A 17,364-nucleotide genomic window follows, 5' to 3' on the forward strand; every position below is an offset into this window, starting at 1 on the left:
CTCCTTTCTCATCTAGAAAAATCTTTCTTCAAAATTCAAAAGGCCAAGGGGTCTTCTGAGGGAAGTTAGATCCCTTTAGATTCTGCCAGAGAACTTTCCCACAAAGAGGAAATTCTACAAATACCCGGATGACATCACCAAGAAAAGGCCCTTGTTCCCCCAGGGCCCAGCCTCCCTGGAAGATGACAAGGGTTAGGGAGAGAGAAAGCCCGGGCCACTTGTCGGATTTGGCAGGCAGCAGCCAACAGCTGGTCAGGCGGGTTAATGAGCCCTGCACTCTGCTCTCGTCCAGCCTGTACTGGCAAAGGCAGAGGCAAGCGGCTCCGGCCTGCTTTTCTCTTTCTATTAACAAAGCGCGACGTCATCAGATTACCTTGGCCAGGGGCCAGGCCTGCTCGCCATTTGCCTGCCTCTGTGTTGCCATGGAAATGGCGATGCGCCTTTTGCCAAGGCAGCAGCTGGTGGATGGGTAGCGATTACCTGCCAAGCAGATTTACTAGCTCTAAAGTGCAGACCTTTCTCTGATAAGTAAGAGAAGAGGAAAGTTCGAGACTCAGATAAGAGGGCGGGGCTCTCTGCACCTTTTGACCCATCCCCTCGATTTTAATTGTCCAAGAATAGATGATAATTCTCCTGCGTTTGTCCAGATGCCCATCCGCTCAGCTCATCGGCCAGTCTTGTCTCATCTTTTTCTTGCATCATCTTATTCTGAGAACAGGCAATAAACAATGTAGTCTTTGTCTTTGCTGCAAGAAACATGCTACCCGCCCCCAGCATTCTGCAGCAGCATTCTGCAGGGCTTTGAGGGCGGGAAGGGGTTCCGGCCTGGAAAGAATTCCCAGAAAGGAAGAAAGGCAGTGCCCACTTTGGTAGAATCATGAGAATTTAGTAGAAAAACCTACAGTGATTTTGGTCTTCACCTAGGAGGAGATTCCTGGGAATATCTGGATCCCTGAATTTTAGGATGGATTTTTTTTCTTTCTTAAATTTTATTTCAAAAGCATTTATTAAACACCAACTGTATGTAAACTTAGTTCTAACTGAATTTCAAGCATCCATCTCCTACTACTTCAATATATATAACCAATACTGGAACCACCCAGAAGGGGTAAGAGGTCAAAAGGCAGACAAGGGGAGGTAATCAGGCCACTTCAGGCAGAGAAGGTGAATGTACCCCAGGACAGAGGTAGGATTTTTAAGTGGGGAGTACTTTGTACAGCTTGAGTCGGAGTTGTCTCTAGGAGAAAGGAGAGCAGAAGCATCACATCAGGGGAAGCAAGCTACAGTTTTCTATGCATCTGAGAAATGGGCGCTGAAGAATTTGCAAGCTGTTCTAGGTGATGGAGAGCTATTAAAGGACGGTTCAGTGGTTAAGAATCCTCCTGCCAATGCAGAAGATCCCTGGGTAGGGAAGACCCACTGGAGAAGGGCATGGAAACCCACTCTCATAATTCTTGCCTGGAGAATCTCATGGGCAGAGGAACCTAGTGGGCTACAGGCCATGAGGTTGCAAAGAGTTGGACATGACTGAAGCGACTTAACACACACACAAGCCACAGTAAAATAACTAGTTACCCTTTAGGAATGAAACTCACTGCCCTGAGGATTGGATTGGGGTGGAGCAAGAGATCGATGGGGTAAAAGCCTGAAAAGTGTCCGAAAAAGGGCACTGGAGGTCATAGGGAAGAGGAAGTGGATTCAAGTCCTGTTTCAGCAATGGTTCAGTAATATTGGATTGGCTAAAAACTCCGTTCCGGTTTTTCTGTAACATCTTATGAAAAATTCTGAACGAACGTTTTGGCTAATATCATCATAACACCTAATACAGAGGGGAGGCCTTTCAGGCACTAGGCTCCATGTATATTTTTCTCTAGTGCACATAACTGTCTCAGCCACCATCATTTCCATTAACTTCACACATACTGCATCATCAAGTCCCACTTTTCAGATGAAAAAAAACTCAACTCTGGGATGTTTCTGCATCTGCACAGCAGGTAGAACTGGCAAAGCATTGTTTTATGGTTTTTATTCAAAGCAGTCCAATTCTAGTCTTTGGGTCCTAACCATTTTACCACACTGCCTCCAAAATTCCATTCTAAGTGAGGCAAGATACATTTCTGTGCCACCGAATGCTTATAATCTAAGACAGGGTTGGGGAGCAAACTCTTTCCGAAAGGTGTGTGCTCAGTTGCTAGTCGTGTCCAGCTCTTTGTGACCCCATGGTCTGTGACTGCAAGGCTCCTCTGTCCAAGTTTTCCAAGCACGAGTACTGGAGTGGGTTGCCATTTCCTCTTCCAGGGAATCTTCCTGACTCAAGGATTGAACACAGGCCTCTTGTGTCTCCTACATTGGCAGGCCAATTCTTTACCACTGAGCCACCTGGGAAGCCCTGTTCTGTAAAGGGCCAGATGGTAAATATTTTAAGTTTTGTGGACCACACAGTCTTGTGTCACAGGTCCTCTGCCATGGTGGTATTACACAATACATAAATGAGTGTGGCTGTGTTCCAATACAACCGCAAGCAGGCAGCTTGGGCCTATGGGCTACAGTCTGCTAATCCCTGATGAAGGGATGAAGTATATAGGAAAGTCTTCTAAGTGTATCAAAAAATGAAAGAGCAATGGTGGGAAATCACTAAATTAAATTTGGAAGGTGATGCAGGGAAAGATTGAGGACAGGAGGAGGGGATGACAGAGGATGAGATGGTTGGTTGGTATCACTGGCTCAATGGACATGAGTTTGAGCAAGCTCTGGGAGACTGTGAAGGACAGGGAAGGCTGATGTGCTGCAGTTCGTGGAGTCACAAAGAGTGGGACGTGACTCAGCAACTGAACAACAACTAGCGAGAGAGACAGAAATTTAGACCAAGAGGAACTTAGAACTTGCAGAGTCCAAGGACTCAGATCCTGGAGAGATGACCTGAGAACCAGCAACATTCAGAAGGACTAAGGATAATGGGGTGGACTAAGGATAATGTCAGCATCTCTTAAGTGGGTGAACTTTGAAAAAGTCTGCTTTCTCATCCAGGTCAACAGAGTAAAGCTTAATGAATGTTCCTGAGTAGAGTTACATAACAGTTCAGATGAAAGCATGTTGTGATGCCTTTTATACTTATGTGAACAACCTTTAGAAGAGTATAAATCTCCTGGAATTATTTGTAGAATCATTTGTAGATGTGTGTGTATGTGATCATCCTCTCACCTCATTCCCATGTAGAGAGAAATAGCATAACTAACTCAACGGGTAAAGACACAAGTGCCGGGCTCAGATAGACCTGGGTCAAGTAGGGTTCTTCCAGTTAGTAACTCTGTTACACAGAGCATGATGTTTATCTTCTCTTTATTTTACTTAAAAAAATTTATTGCAGTATAGTTGCTTTACAACGTTGTCTTACTTTCCACCGTACAGCAAAGTGAATCAGCCATATGCAGACATCTCTGTCTCTTTTTTTGGGTTTCTTTCCCCTTTAGGTCACTACAGAGCACTGGGTAGATTTCCCTGTGATATTCAGTAGGTTCTTACTAGGCTACTGGTCCTCTCTTACTTTGCATATCTATAAAGTGGGACAAAAATGATACTGTCATAAAGGAGGGTGTTATTCTGAGAACTGAATGAGATGATAAATATAAATCATTGTACTCAGAGCCCCCCAAGTAGGATGAGAGTGAAGGCCAAGTGTAGCTCTCTCCTTCTGTCTAGTTGAGGGGTTGAGCTCATGACCTCTGGAGGCAAGCATTTGTATACCATTTTCTTTATTTGCAAATAAAATGACAGACTGTACCTCACTGAGCTATTGTGAAGATAAAATGAGATGATGTTTATGAAGAGTTTAAAAGATGTTTGACACATAGTAGACATCCTTTACGTTTTAACTTTATGCAGATGGGTGAACAGAGGCCCCCAAATTAAGTGACTTGTCCAAAGTCACAGTGCCTCTGGGAGATCTTCCAATCTTGGAAATGAAAGGATGGTAGAACGTTCAATTCTAGAACGTTGCACTTGGCTTCATGTCAGTTTTAAAAGGAAATGTCTTATTAATGGTAAACATTCCTGTGGTGCTGACCAGACTGCCAACAATATTTTGTTTTCCATTGACATCCCATTCATCCTTTCAATAACCCTGTAAAGTGAAAGTCGCTCAGACATGTCTAACTCTTTATGACGCGGAATTCTCCAGGCCAGAATACTGGAGTGGGTAGCCTTTCCCTTCTCCAGGGGATCTTTCCAACCCAGGAATCAAACCGGGGTCTCTTGCATTGCAGGCGGATTCTTTGCTAGCTGAGCTATCAGGGAGGTGAGTGCTATTATGATCCCCATTTTCGTATGAGGAAATAAGACACAAAATGGTTAAAATACTTTCTTATAGTGACACAAGAGTCAATGGCAGAGCTGGGATTTAAACACAAGCATTTTGCTGCACTGCCTTCAAATACTCTTTTTAAGGTCAGATAGAAGAATAGTAGAGGATAAGGAGGAATGGCTAATGAGAAGGAGGACAAGACCACAAATTACTAATCAAAAGGCCTTGAAGGATGAGATATGTCTGATTCAATAAGGTTGTCAAACATTCAGCATTTGCTATATTCACATAAGGATAAGGAAATGGCACCCCACTCCAGTATTGTTGCCTGGGAAATCCCATGGACAGAGGAACCTGGCAGGCTACAGTCCATGGGGTCACAAGAGTCAGACATGATTTAGCGACTACACCACCACCACCATATTTGTGTATAACTGAATCACTCTGCTGTATAGCTGAAAGTAACACAGTTTTGTAAATCAACCGTGCTTCAATTTTAAAAACACTCAAAAAAGAAATAAAGCAAGATAGCATTAAAAAATCATTCATTGTTTATTTATTTCTCAATTAATTTATTTATTTTAATTGGAGGATAATTACTTTACAATATTGTGATGATTTTTGCCACATATATCCACCTTGTCGACGAAGGTTTAATTACCCCCATCTTCACCCCCGGTGAACTGAGCTTTCCCTGTTTTGGTTCCCATGGCTCCATTGGCCAGACATCTGCTACAGCACTCCCAGCACATTGTTAAGTGTGTTTTCTTCCCTTCTATCTTCTTTCTAAGTCCTTGAGAGTAGGGGCTCTGTCTTATCTGTCCTTGTATTTTCCGGACCCAGCACAGTACCTGGCACAGTATAAGCACCAATTTTACTGACTGAATAAACAAATTCCCAATGAAACGAATGAGAGCTCTTTAGGGAGAGGAAGGAGATGGGTTCACAGGCCATGATAAGACTCCAGGAAAATCCGGGATTCTGTTATAATGAACTCCTCAGCCGCCTAATGAAGCTACTGCGTAACTCTCGCCCCAGCTGGATGTCGAAATGAAAGCCAACACGAGCCCGTGTTCTGCTAAGAATAACACCTACGAGATAGCAGTGTTTGAAATAAGCTTGTCTCTGGAAAGGTTCCTGAGCCTTGTAATTTTACTTTTATAGTCATGGCCCCAGCATGTTTGACTTTTCAAATCCCCTCAACTGAGATCCAAGGGTCTGTTTATAAAAGCCGTATCTGAAGCTCGTTCCTCTGGGAGGTACAAGTGGGATTTCTACTCCTCTGTACAAATTGCTCCCCTGGAGTGGCATTACATTCTACTTCTTGTAGGGCTTCTCTGTTTGGGGAAATGAGAAGAGAAAGTGAACGGCCTAATACAAAGTTGGTCATAAATGTCTCCTGGGAATGAAAGCCCTCTAACAATAAAAATAACAGTAACAACAGTAATAATAACAGCCCAAAGCAGCTGTCATCCAGGAGGGGAGAGCAGATAGAGGTGTCATAGAAGAAACCAGATCAGTACAGAGGAGCAATTGGACATCTTAAGTGCAACATTCTAGGCAGTAGACAGGAGCCAGGGACACTGGAAACAGGGTCAGGGAGCAAAGAAACAGGTTGTAACACAAAATAAAGGGACTCAGGACCTATTTTAGGAACCAAGAAGAGCTACCAGGAGGTCAAGTTTATTGGATTACAATGTGGTCTGGTTAAAATATTTAGGACAAGTCTGGAGCCCCGTGGAGACCAGACTGGGCTTCCCTTGTGGCTCAGCTGGTAAAGAATCCACCTGCAATGTGGGCCACCTGGGGCGATCCCTGGTTTGGGAAGATCCCCTGGAGAAGGAACAGCTACCCACTCCAGTATTCTGGCCTGGAGAACTCCATGGACTACAGTCCATGGGGTCGCAAAGAGTCAGACATGACTGAACGACTTTTACTCACTCACTCACTCACCAAAGCCCTGTCACCACAAAAACACTATGGGGCTTTGTAATGTGCTAACCTGGTGAGGCTAAACTAAGCTTCCCAGAACTTTTTTTTCTTTTTCCAGAATGTCTCTGGTTAGTGTGGACTCATAGAGATTCTTATGCAAAATTTGAAGGGTGACAGTACCCTTAAGTATTATAGATTACACAGGATGGCCCTTATCTGCCAGCTCACTTTGTCAGCAGGAGGCAATAGTTGGATTATCAACTAACCCCGCTTCCTCCAGTTCCTTCCCAAGCTTATCCATTTTCTGGGCCAGGTGTGTGTGTGTTCTGTCCTGTTGATGCAAAGTGCCAGTCACTTTCTTCAAGACACCCACACCATCAAGGTCAGAGGCAGTGAGAACCGACATGGATTTCAGCCCATCTTTTCTGAGTTCCAACTTGTGTTTGGGGTTATGGCTTGCTTTTCAATTTGATTTAACTTTCCTTCTCTACTGCCTGCCTTGTGGGCTTCAGGGTCTGGCATTAAATGCAAAGACAACAGCCTTACAGACATTATTCCACCAGCTGCATGGTTGGGCAAGGTCAAATCCCTGTGACATATCCCTAATTATATATAGATTTATAATACCTAGTGCTTCTGCATCTCTCTTTGAACACTGACTAATATTAGCATTGTCTTCATAATGGAAAGACCATGAGCTTTGAACCAGAGAGACAGACCTGAATTCAAATCCTGCTCTTGCTACTTGTTTTTAATCTTCCATGTAGATTCTTATCTGAATGAGCCTCAGTTCTCTCATCTGTAACTTGAGGATAATGCTAACCTCACTGGGTTAGGGGAAGAATTAAGAGTGTTAAATATGCACAGCACTAGCTCATAGTAGGTGGTCAAATATGATGGGGAAGAAGGTGTTCTGTTGTTTATTGACTAGAGAGGATTTTCCTTCTCTCCCATTCATCCAAAATAGCTTTATTAGAACAATGGTACGTGGTACTTGCTCCATGGCTAATCAGTCATTTGTGATCACAACAAGCTACTTCCAGAAAGTGATGGAGTTGGGGCTGGTTTGACTCAGGCCCTGCTTGCTTCCTCCCATGTGAGTCACTGCAAATAATTTCCTCCTCACTGCAGGGGCAGAAATTCCTCATCCAGAATGAGCTGAGCACATGTGGCACTGTTCCTAATCCTCAAACATTTCCATATGGTCCACTGGCTGCTGGCTCCGCAGCTCTGCCTCTTCTGCCTCTTCTTGCCTCTCTTGGTTATGGCAATGATGAGGGCCAGAGTCATGAAGAAGAGAATGAAGGCCTTGCCAGACCATGATTCTCTAATGAACCCGTGGCTGAGCTCATCAGTCCTCTCTCAGCATTCAGACAGCCCTGGGGATCAGCCCCAGACACCAGGATGTGTTTTGGGACAAGGACGACTTCCTTTAGCTTCATGATGGGTGTTGTCAGAGCTGGATTCCTGATGACAAGTTCATTGGTCAAACATCTCTCATGTGTTTATTTAATAAGAGAATGAGTTTGGAGAATTGTGAGCATTCTCCAATAACAACAAGAAATTCAAGCTAGATTACCTATCTTCATTTGGTTTCAGTTTATGATATGCACAATGTGTCTACACAACACTGTTTCAAGTACTACTGCTGAGCGTTCTGCACCTTTAGTGGGTTATTCCGTAGCTGGTACAATTGAAAATAGCAGAAAGAGCATAGCACTGATAATGGGAAGACAGATTTCCATCCTCATCTGCTACCCACTGGGGTGGGAGTGCAGGCAAGCATTCACTTCTGCAATGTCTCCCAGTTTTCTCCTCTGTAACTCCATCTCCAAGGTCCATTGTGAACTCTGAGTACGTACATTTCAGCATGAAATAATAGAAAAAGAACTTTTCAGCAATACATACTTTTGAATATTTACTGTGTGCCAGGCAACTAGCAGGATCCTATAGAATAAATGAAAAGAAAGACATAATTTCTATTTTCACAGGGTAGGTAAAAATTAAGACTTAAAGAGTTATTGTACAACATCAAGGCAATAATAGAAAAGGTGCCAAAAGCAGGACATGATTAGTTACCACGCAGTTTGCACAGAAAATATGGGCTGCAGGAGATCAAATAAATTGAAAGAAAAAGAAGAGAAGTGAATCAGGCATATAGGTTTTAAAAGTTTGTTTGTCGTGATGAAAATAAGATTCAGACAGCTAAAGAAAAATAAAGGTCTGGGAAGGAAACTAGATTCTTTTCTTCAAACTGGACAATTGGTCATGGACAAGGCTCTAGACATCTCAAAGCCTCAGTTTTCCCATTTTCCATATGGGGATGGGAATTGGAGTTAAAATGATCTGATTCTATATTAGTTTCATAATTCAAGCAAGGGGGCTTCCATGGTGGCTCACTGTAAAGAATCCACCTGCCAATGCAGAAGACATGGGTTCCATCCTTGGTCCAGGAAAAACCCCTGGAGAAGGAAATGGCAACCCACTCTAGTATTCTTGCCTGAAGAACCCCATAGACAGATGTTCTTGTCTGGAGAACCCCATGGACAGAGGAGCCTGGAGGGCTATAGTCCATGGGGTCAAAAAAAATCAGACTCAACTTAGCGGCTGAACAACAATAACAACAAGAAATTCAAGTCAGATTATCTATCTTCATTTGGTTTCAGTTTATGATATGCATAATGTGTCTACACAACACTGTTTCAGGTACTACCGCTGAAATAGCTCCTTGACTATAAATCACACCTTACCATCGTGATTGTTAATCTTTCTTAAGGAAGATCCTATGGTTGATGCTTATCTCCGTTCCTCTTATTGTGTTTGTCAAAGTGTCTGTGTGCCCATGGCCAGTGTTTAACAAAGCCAGTCGGCTGATAAGTTTGTACAATGTTGTTCCAAGCCATCGGGGGCATCACCCAAGTAGATACTTGGACTAATTCTCAGACCCCCTGAAAGAGTGCAACACTGAAAATTTATGCAAGGAGAGAAAAATGTGTGAAAATGTTCAGCAAACTCTCTTTTTTCACCAAGCCAAGCACTTGGTGTCTTTTTTCTTTTTTTTGCAAATTTGTGAAATGACAAAAAGATTTCTCAGGCTGTGGGGAACAGATTGTCCCTCTGGCCCAAGTAGAAGGGGGGTGAGACACTGACTGCTGAGTAAGAAACATGCCTAAAGTACACAGACATGATATTTTCATTTCAACTTCAGCGGTTTGAATAGGATGACTGAGGCTTTTTATAGAATTATTGTTTTGGCCTTGTAAATTGGCAAATCTGTTTTCAATCAAGTGGGATCATTGTCTCTTGGAGTGCAATATTTCAAAAGGAAAAAATGGTACAGTAGATTTAGATGTGGGCATCTCAGCATCCTTCTCTCCACGGAGACTTAGTAAGTTGCTGTATTGGAATAGGCGTGTGATTCATCTAAAGATAACAGACATGTGTCTTGTAATCTGTCTGGGAAACTGACTTCTGATATTTTAGAATACAGAAAAGAGCAGCAGATTGTATTCATGTCCTGGCTACTTGACATAAGCACCATTATGTAATAGAAAGCAAGATAAGTAGCATAATCTCACATTAGCAACATTATCATTTTTACCAAAGCTGTTCTTCAGCTTTGGGCAAACAGTTGTGGTCTAAAAAGGAACTTCCAGATTTGATATCCCAATGACTTGTTCATTTGCTTATTTGTTACTTTCTGTTTCTTACTTCACCTAATGCTGCCTGATAGCATTTTCCAGGTCTGGCCTCCCACTGGACAACTGGTGAGGGTTGGGTAGGTCTTGTACATCTTGCTATCTCACCCTGTGCCTGATGCTCGAGCTTCCCAGGTGGCTCAATGGTAAAGAATCCACCTGCCAATGCAGGAGATGCAGGAGACTCGGGTTTGATTCCTGTGTGTGGAAGATCCCCTGGAGGAGGAAATGGCAACCCACTCCAGCATTCTAGCCTGGGAAATCCCATTGACAGAGGAGCCTAATGAGCTACAGTCCATGGGATTACAAAGAGGTAGAAGTGACTGAGCGACTGAACACGCTGCTTATTTTGCAAACAGTAACTACGTTTAAAGATATTTTTTTCCCAAAGTGATTTTGACACCCCAAACAACCTTGTGTGTTATGTAAGGCAAGAAATAATGTCTCTTAATTAACTGAGACCTAAAGAGATAACAGACCTTGTCTGAGGGTCAGCCCCTCCACCACTGTCTCCTTTGCAGGTGAACAAGTCACAAATGCATTTATTCCACCTAAAGTCTTCTTCTTCACCTGAGTATTCTCAGATAATTCTGACATTCCATTTAGGGAGCTTCCTGTGCTAAAATAATATATGAGACCTTGGCATATTCTATATCTTTTCCTAAAATCATTCCAATGAAACATAATGAGATAAAAACTCAAAAGCTCCCAACACTAAAAACCATGACACTCAAACTCTTGCAAGAATCTGAAAATAAATTTCACTTGCTATAGTACTTCAGCAACTAAGGATCCCAACTTGTGGCTGTCACAGTAATTGCTGAATGAAGTGGAATATATCCACTAGTTAAAAGAAACTAGGAAGATCTTTGATGCCACTCTCTTATCATATCAGCTATTTCTTTGGCAAGGACCCAGGGTTCTGGTTGATCAGAAAATCATGACATTATTGAAAAGTCAAGATATTGTATCTTACTTAAGAATTATTTCCCAACAGTAAAATATATATACACACACTCAAACACATGTTTTACACACACTTTTTTTCAAACTGAACTAGCATTTGCATCTTCAATTTCCAAATTACCTGGAATGTATTTTTAATATGGCATGAGTTTGAGGGTTTTTTTTTTTTCCAAATAGGGAATGCTCACTGTCCTCACTCTATTTTTGAAAAGCCCATCTTCCCATTAATTTGTACATCAGCAATTTCCTTATTTGCCAGGGTGTGTCCCTGGGCTGTATGCTTCATCCTGTTGATCAGTCCTACACTGTGTTAATTAATGTGGCTTAAAAATAAGTCCTTATATCTGCTAGGGTAAATATAACATCTTTGTTTTTTGGCAGAATTTTCTTAGCTATTCTTAAACAACTATTCTTCTGTACGAATTTTAAGTAACATTTTGTCAAGATCTGTGGTGGAGGGGGGTGAAACGCTACTGAAAAATTGGAATGTCATCGAATATGTGGACTAATTTAAGACAAACCCACACCTCATTACCTGGTCCTCAGCCCAGTAAAGTGTACTTTCCCTAATCTGACTTGTCTCACACTGCCCCTGATTCTCCAAATCTTTCCATAATATTCTCAAGAATTTGTACTCTGTCATTAGCAAATTCTCTATAACCTAAACCTGAGGATATTGATTCCTGTCAAGCTTAATAAGTCAGAGTCAGTCTTGCCTCCCATGTAATTTGTGGGTATGTTTGTGGAGAAGGTATCTTCCTTGTTCTTCATGGGCATTTCTCAATTGCTTACCCTCTTTTCTGTTACAAATATCCTTTGAAAAAGACACAATTGGGCTACACCATCTGTTACTTGATACCTCAAATACAGAACTCTTGGGTATTCTCTTATGAAATGTTTTAGCACCTGTATCAGGAATTTTTTCTCCATGCCTACAGTTGTTTTCCTTCCTCTGGTGATTTTCATACTCATGTGAGTAGATTTATCCAATAGTTCAACTTGTTTGCAAGATCTCATTTTCTTCACACCTTAACTTACCCAACTACATGGTCATACTCTCAACTCTGCTCAGACTCCTCCATACCTCCCAGCACTTCTTCTCATGGCTTTTGAAATACCTCTTCCTCTGGGTTCCTCAGAGTTCCACCCTGAGTTCCACCATCACACTCGTCAGTAATGGTATCAACACTGATGGTAAGAGCAATAATCTATGGAGTATTTTCCTTGTTGAACTCATTTCTCTATGCTATGGAGAGATTTATGCTTTTTTGAATAACAAGTTAAAAGTTTTCCAAATTATAGAAACAGTGCAGGCTTCTTATATCCCTGAAAGAAATGTATAGTCAGAAGGAGAAGGAAATTACATGAAGAGCATGGGGTTCAGAGGGGACAAAGAGCCAGGTATCAGACAGCACTGGATTTGGGCGCAATAGAAAGCTAGTCTGTCTCAACTGACCCCAGGTCTTCCCTGGTGGCTCTGATGGTAAAGAATATGCCTGCAATGCAGGAGGCCTGGGTTCAATCCCTGGGTCAGGAAGATCCCCTGGAGAAGGAAATGGCAACCCATTCCAGTATTCTTGCTTGGAGAATCCCACGGACAGAGGAGCCTGGCAGGCTGCAGTCCATGGGGTCACAAAGAGCCAGACACCACTGAGCGACTAAGCACAGCACAGAGCATTTTAGTTGTCACAGTTTAGGGAAGCAGGTGTTACTGACAGAGGTCAGGGATGCTGTTAAATATCCTGTGGGCAGCCCCACAGCAAAGAACATTTTGAATCAACATGTTAATAGTATTGAGGCTGAGAACCTCTCTGATAAGGAAAATTCAGTAGAGATTCTGGCTCCAAGATATAAGCGCTATGCAGCAATTTGGACACTTTTTCTTGCTGACTTGTGCCTCAGTTTCCTTGAGTATAGAATGAAGATAATAATAATGTTTACCTCATGGAAAATAATTTATGGAGAGCTTTTCCCATGTTGTCTTACACTTAATGAATATGTAAAGAAATTGGAGTATGGCCACTAGAAAATTATATCTGGATTTAGAGATAATTTAATCCCATCTTCCACCCTATGAAGGAAGATTCTTCCCCTATAGCAAGGAGAAGGTGGGACTAATTGAGAGAGTAACATTGACATATACAAAGTGTGTGCGTGCATGCTAAGTCACTTTAGTCATATCTGGCTCTTTGCAACCCTATAGACTGTAGCCTGCCAGGCTCCTCTGTCCATAGGATTCTCCAGGCAAGAATACCGGAGTGGGTTGCCATGGCAATGAACCTGCATCTTTTATGCCTCCTGCATTGGCAGACAACTTCATTACCACTAGCGCCACCTGGGAATCCCCTTTAGCGCAGTATAGTTGCTTTATAAATGTGCTAATTTCTATTGTGCAACAAAATGATTCAGCTATATGGATACATGTATCCCCTCCTTCTTGAGTCACCCTCCCCTGCCCCATCCCACCGCTCTCAGTGTTCTGTGATGTCCTCACTGTATCTTGAGTCCAACTTTTCATTTTTATCCATAATGACACTCCTCCAGGCAGGCTGCCATCAACTACCTCCTGGTTTCTCACAAAAGTAACCAATTGGTCTCCTTACTTGTGTGCTTTTTGATTGCTTACTTAGTCGCTCAATTGTGTCTGACTCTTTGCAACCCTTTGGACTGCAGCCCACCTGGCTCCTCTGTCCATGGGATATTTTAGTCAAGAATACTGGAGCAAGTTGCCATTTCCTTCTCCAGGGGATCTTCCTAGCCTAGGGATCAAATGTGCATCTTCTGCATTACAAGTGGCTTCTTTACCAGCTGAGCCATCAGGGAAGCCCTGTGTATTTTTTAATCCTTCTTTAATAAGGACTTGTATTCATTTATTAGCTATGTCTACAGGTAATGCAAAAGGCTTTACATCACTTCTTTATTACTAAGAAAAAGTCTATCTTTCATCACTGGCAGTGAATTTGAAGCAGTCAAGGACCCTCTGCCCCTTAGATTCATATAAAAGTTGCTAAATATTCATATCCACAAAGATAAATTTTATTTTAAATGTCCAGGCTCTCAGAATTATTTCTTTTACTGTTCCTGTCCGAATTTGCTTCCTGATCCAATTTAGTTTCGGGGACCCATCTTGTCAGGGATATCATCTGTGGGTGTGAATGTGTTTCTATGATGTGCTTATGTCTCCTATGTAGCGAGTGATATTCATCTTTTTCAATCTTACTTCCATAAATGCTCACATTCAGACCCACACTTCTGCCCACACCATCCATGATAAAATAAGGCCTCGATGTTTGTGGCCAGAGCAGAGAAAAGGAGAATAGAAGTGCCATTAGTCATTTTATTGCATTTTGTTTTAACTCAACCACCAGATTTGATTTTCGTTTTGAACTCGGAACAGTTTTCCACCGAATCACAAGATCAAAGAATTTTAGACCCCAAAAACCATAAAACCTAAATGTGTTTAAATGGTGACATATCACCTTTTAGCCAGAGATACTGTTTCTTAATTATTTTGAACAAATAAGCTAACCTATCTGCTGAGAATAAATAAAAACAAAATGTACCATCTGCATCTGAACTTTACACCATTCCAAGGCAGAGTTGGTCTGTTCTTTTCAGAAAAATCCCCTTTCCTTTGCATTATCACATTACTTTGCCCATATACAGTTTGCCTTCAATTTATCAAAGGTTTAGGTTCTTAATAGGCATAGACCTAATTTCTCTAGTACGGTTTGTTCATATTCAGCAGATTTCTTTATATCTTGACTTGCTTTCCCTAATGTAAGAATGAAGGCACCAAAAAGAACGTCTCTAAAATCACAAAGTAAACAGTATATATTTCAGAGTACATATTTGAGAAAGCTTTCACTTTAGACTTCTGTTGATCATGGCATATCTATACCAATAGTCTTGACAAAATTGAATGGAAGACATATCTGCTAATTTTGTTTTTCTGACAGACTTCCATTAGAAATACATTATAATATTTAATATTCTCTTTCTAAAAATCATTCTTGTCTGTAACAAAAATGTTTGGTTTTGGTTACAGAATCTCTTTTTTAGAGACTTCTCTGAACATCAACAAAGTGTTAGTCACTCAGTCGTGTTCAACTCTTTGAGACCACGTGCACTTTAGCCCACCATGAACTATAGTTCTCTGTCCATGGGATTTTCCAGGCAAGAATACTGGAATGGATTGCCATTCCCTTCTCCAGGGGATCTTCCTGACCTAGATATTGAACTCAGGTCTCCGACCCAGGGATTGAACCTAGGTCTCCTGCGTTGCGGCAGATTCTTTACCATCTGAGCCACCAGGGATCAACAAAAACTGGCCATAAATGTCAGGAAATCACATATCCTACTGCTGGTTAGGTATCCATAGCCATTTACAATACATATTCTCACTGTGTCCTATTTTTCTTTCAATGTTTCTTGTTTTAAATTTTCTCTTTTGAGTCTCCCACCATCGACCTATTGCCTGAGTTTCCTCTCCACTCTGAGTCTTGCAACTGAAAGAGTAAGCTTGCTTTAAAAAAAAAAAAAAAAAAGAGTCTGCATGGCTAATCATTGTAGAAAACCAGCCAGAGGTAGAGAAATTTGCAATCACTGAATTTCACCAAGTTTTGACAATGAGAGTGGTATAATATGGTTAACCAGTACACTGGCATTTTACACAAGGCAGAATTTGTTTAAGTTCATTTTTATTGGAGGATAGTTGCTGTTCAATGTTGTGTTAGTTGTTGGTTTTTTTTTTTTGGTGTATGGCAAAGTGAATCAGCTGTAAGTATACATATACTGACTCTTTTTTAGATTTCCTTCCCATTTAAGTCACCACAGAGCACTGAGTAGAGTCCAGAGTACTGTACTATTATTAGGTTCTCACTAGTTATCTATTTTACACATAGTAGTATGCATGTGTCAATCCCAATCTCCCAAGTCATCCTCCTCTCCTTCCTTCCTTTGTGTCCATATGTTTGTTCTCTAAGTCTGTGACCCTATTTCTGTTTTGCAAATAAGTCCATTTCAAGATTTTTTCTAGATTCTACATTAAAAAAAAAAAAGTGAAGTTGTTCAGTCGTGTCCAACTCTTTGTGACCCCGTGGACTATAGCCCACCAGGCTCCTCTGTCCATGGGATTCTCCAGGCAAGAATACTGGAGTGGGTTGCCATTTCCTTCTCCAAGGGATCTTCCCAACCCAGGGATCGAACCTAGGTCTCCTGCATTGCAGGCAGATGCTTTAACCTCTGAGCCACCAGGGAAGCATGATGTTATATGATATTTGCTTTTCTCTTTCTGATATACTCCACTCTGTATGACCTATAATAGGTCCATCCATATTTCTGCAAATGGCACTATTTTGTTCCTTAAAAATGGCAGGATTTAAAATAAAAAAGGCAGGATTTAAAATCATATCTTAGCTCCTTTACTTTAGAGATGTCACGTCTCTGAAACTTTTTTTCCCCCTTAAAAAAAAGGTAGTACTCTCCAACTTGTAAGATTGATATAAATGCTGGAGGTAATTCATGCATTCAACAGATATTTATTGAACACATTTTAAGTGTCTTGCCTTGTGCTAGGCTCTGAGTATACAAGAGTACATGTCTATTGTAGAGGTCAGATAGCTCTTTGGACAGAAGTTCCAATTTGATTGGGGGAATGGGCACAAAAATTAATAAGTGTACAGTAAAAACATATACTTATGCATTGCCTGAATTAAAAATATCATGTTATATGAACTAAAGGTTGAGACAGAGTCTTCTGACATTTTTTCTTACAATTTTTGAAATTATTTGTTGAAAAATATTTTAGAGGTATAAACACTTCACCCCCAGTTATTTATATCTCTAGTAAATTACCTTAATTCATTGAGTGCTTCTTCTGAATGAATAAATCAATCACAGAGGGGATAAAATAAGATGAACACTGGATCTGGGAGAAAGAATGTATTCTTCTGCTCTTGAGTTCTAAACGAAGAAATCAAGAGAATGGTTAGATTTAGTTACCATTAGTGGTTGACTTGTTCAAGGGGCTAGCCTCAGGGCAGGGCTCCATGGAAACATGTTTGAAGAAATTAAGCACTATGATCTTGTATTGTATATATATAATTCTTTGCCCTTAAAGAGAGAGGACTGAAACAAAAACTGGTGGCAGGAAAATCCATATGTTTTATAAGTCACCAGTGGAGAAGGAAATGGCAACCCACTCCAGTATTCTTGCCTGGAGAATCCCAGGGACTGAGGAGCCTGGTGGGCTGCCATCCATGGGGTCGCACAGAGTTGGACATGACTGAAGCGACTTGGCGGCAGCAGCAGCAGCAGTATGAGGGCTCACTGCTGTTCACAGAAACAAAATTTCATAGAATAATTGTTTTTATTTTGTGTCAGAAATTTTCTGTTAGATATTTGGAAGATTAACCTTCTTAAGCACTCACTGAATTCCTCAGTGCACAATGATTAATTCAGTATAAT

The 17,364-nt window shown here is 41.3% G+C and overlaps 1 non-coding gene across 1 annotated transcript; it reads right to left on the reverse strand.

The window, feature by feature from the left end:
* Positions 1–16,083: 16,083 nt before the first annotated feature.
* Positions 16,084–16,155, reverse strand: TRNAC-GCA (transfer RNA cysteine (anticodon GCA)). Its single transcript has one exon. It is a non-coding gene; the product is annotated as a tRNA-Cys (tRNA).
* Positions 16,156–17,364: the final 1,209 nt, after the last annotated feature.

Source organism: Bos taurus, chromosome 14 (genome assembly GCF_002263795.3).
Source record: "Bos taurus isolate L1 Dominette 01449 registration number 42190680 breed Hereford chromosome 14, ARS-UCD2.0, whole genome shotgun sequence".
Classification (NCBI taxonomy): domain Eukaryota; kingdom Metazoa; phylum Chordata; class Mammalia; order Artiodactyla; family Bovidae; genus Bos; species Bos taurus.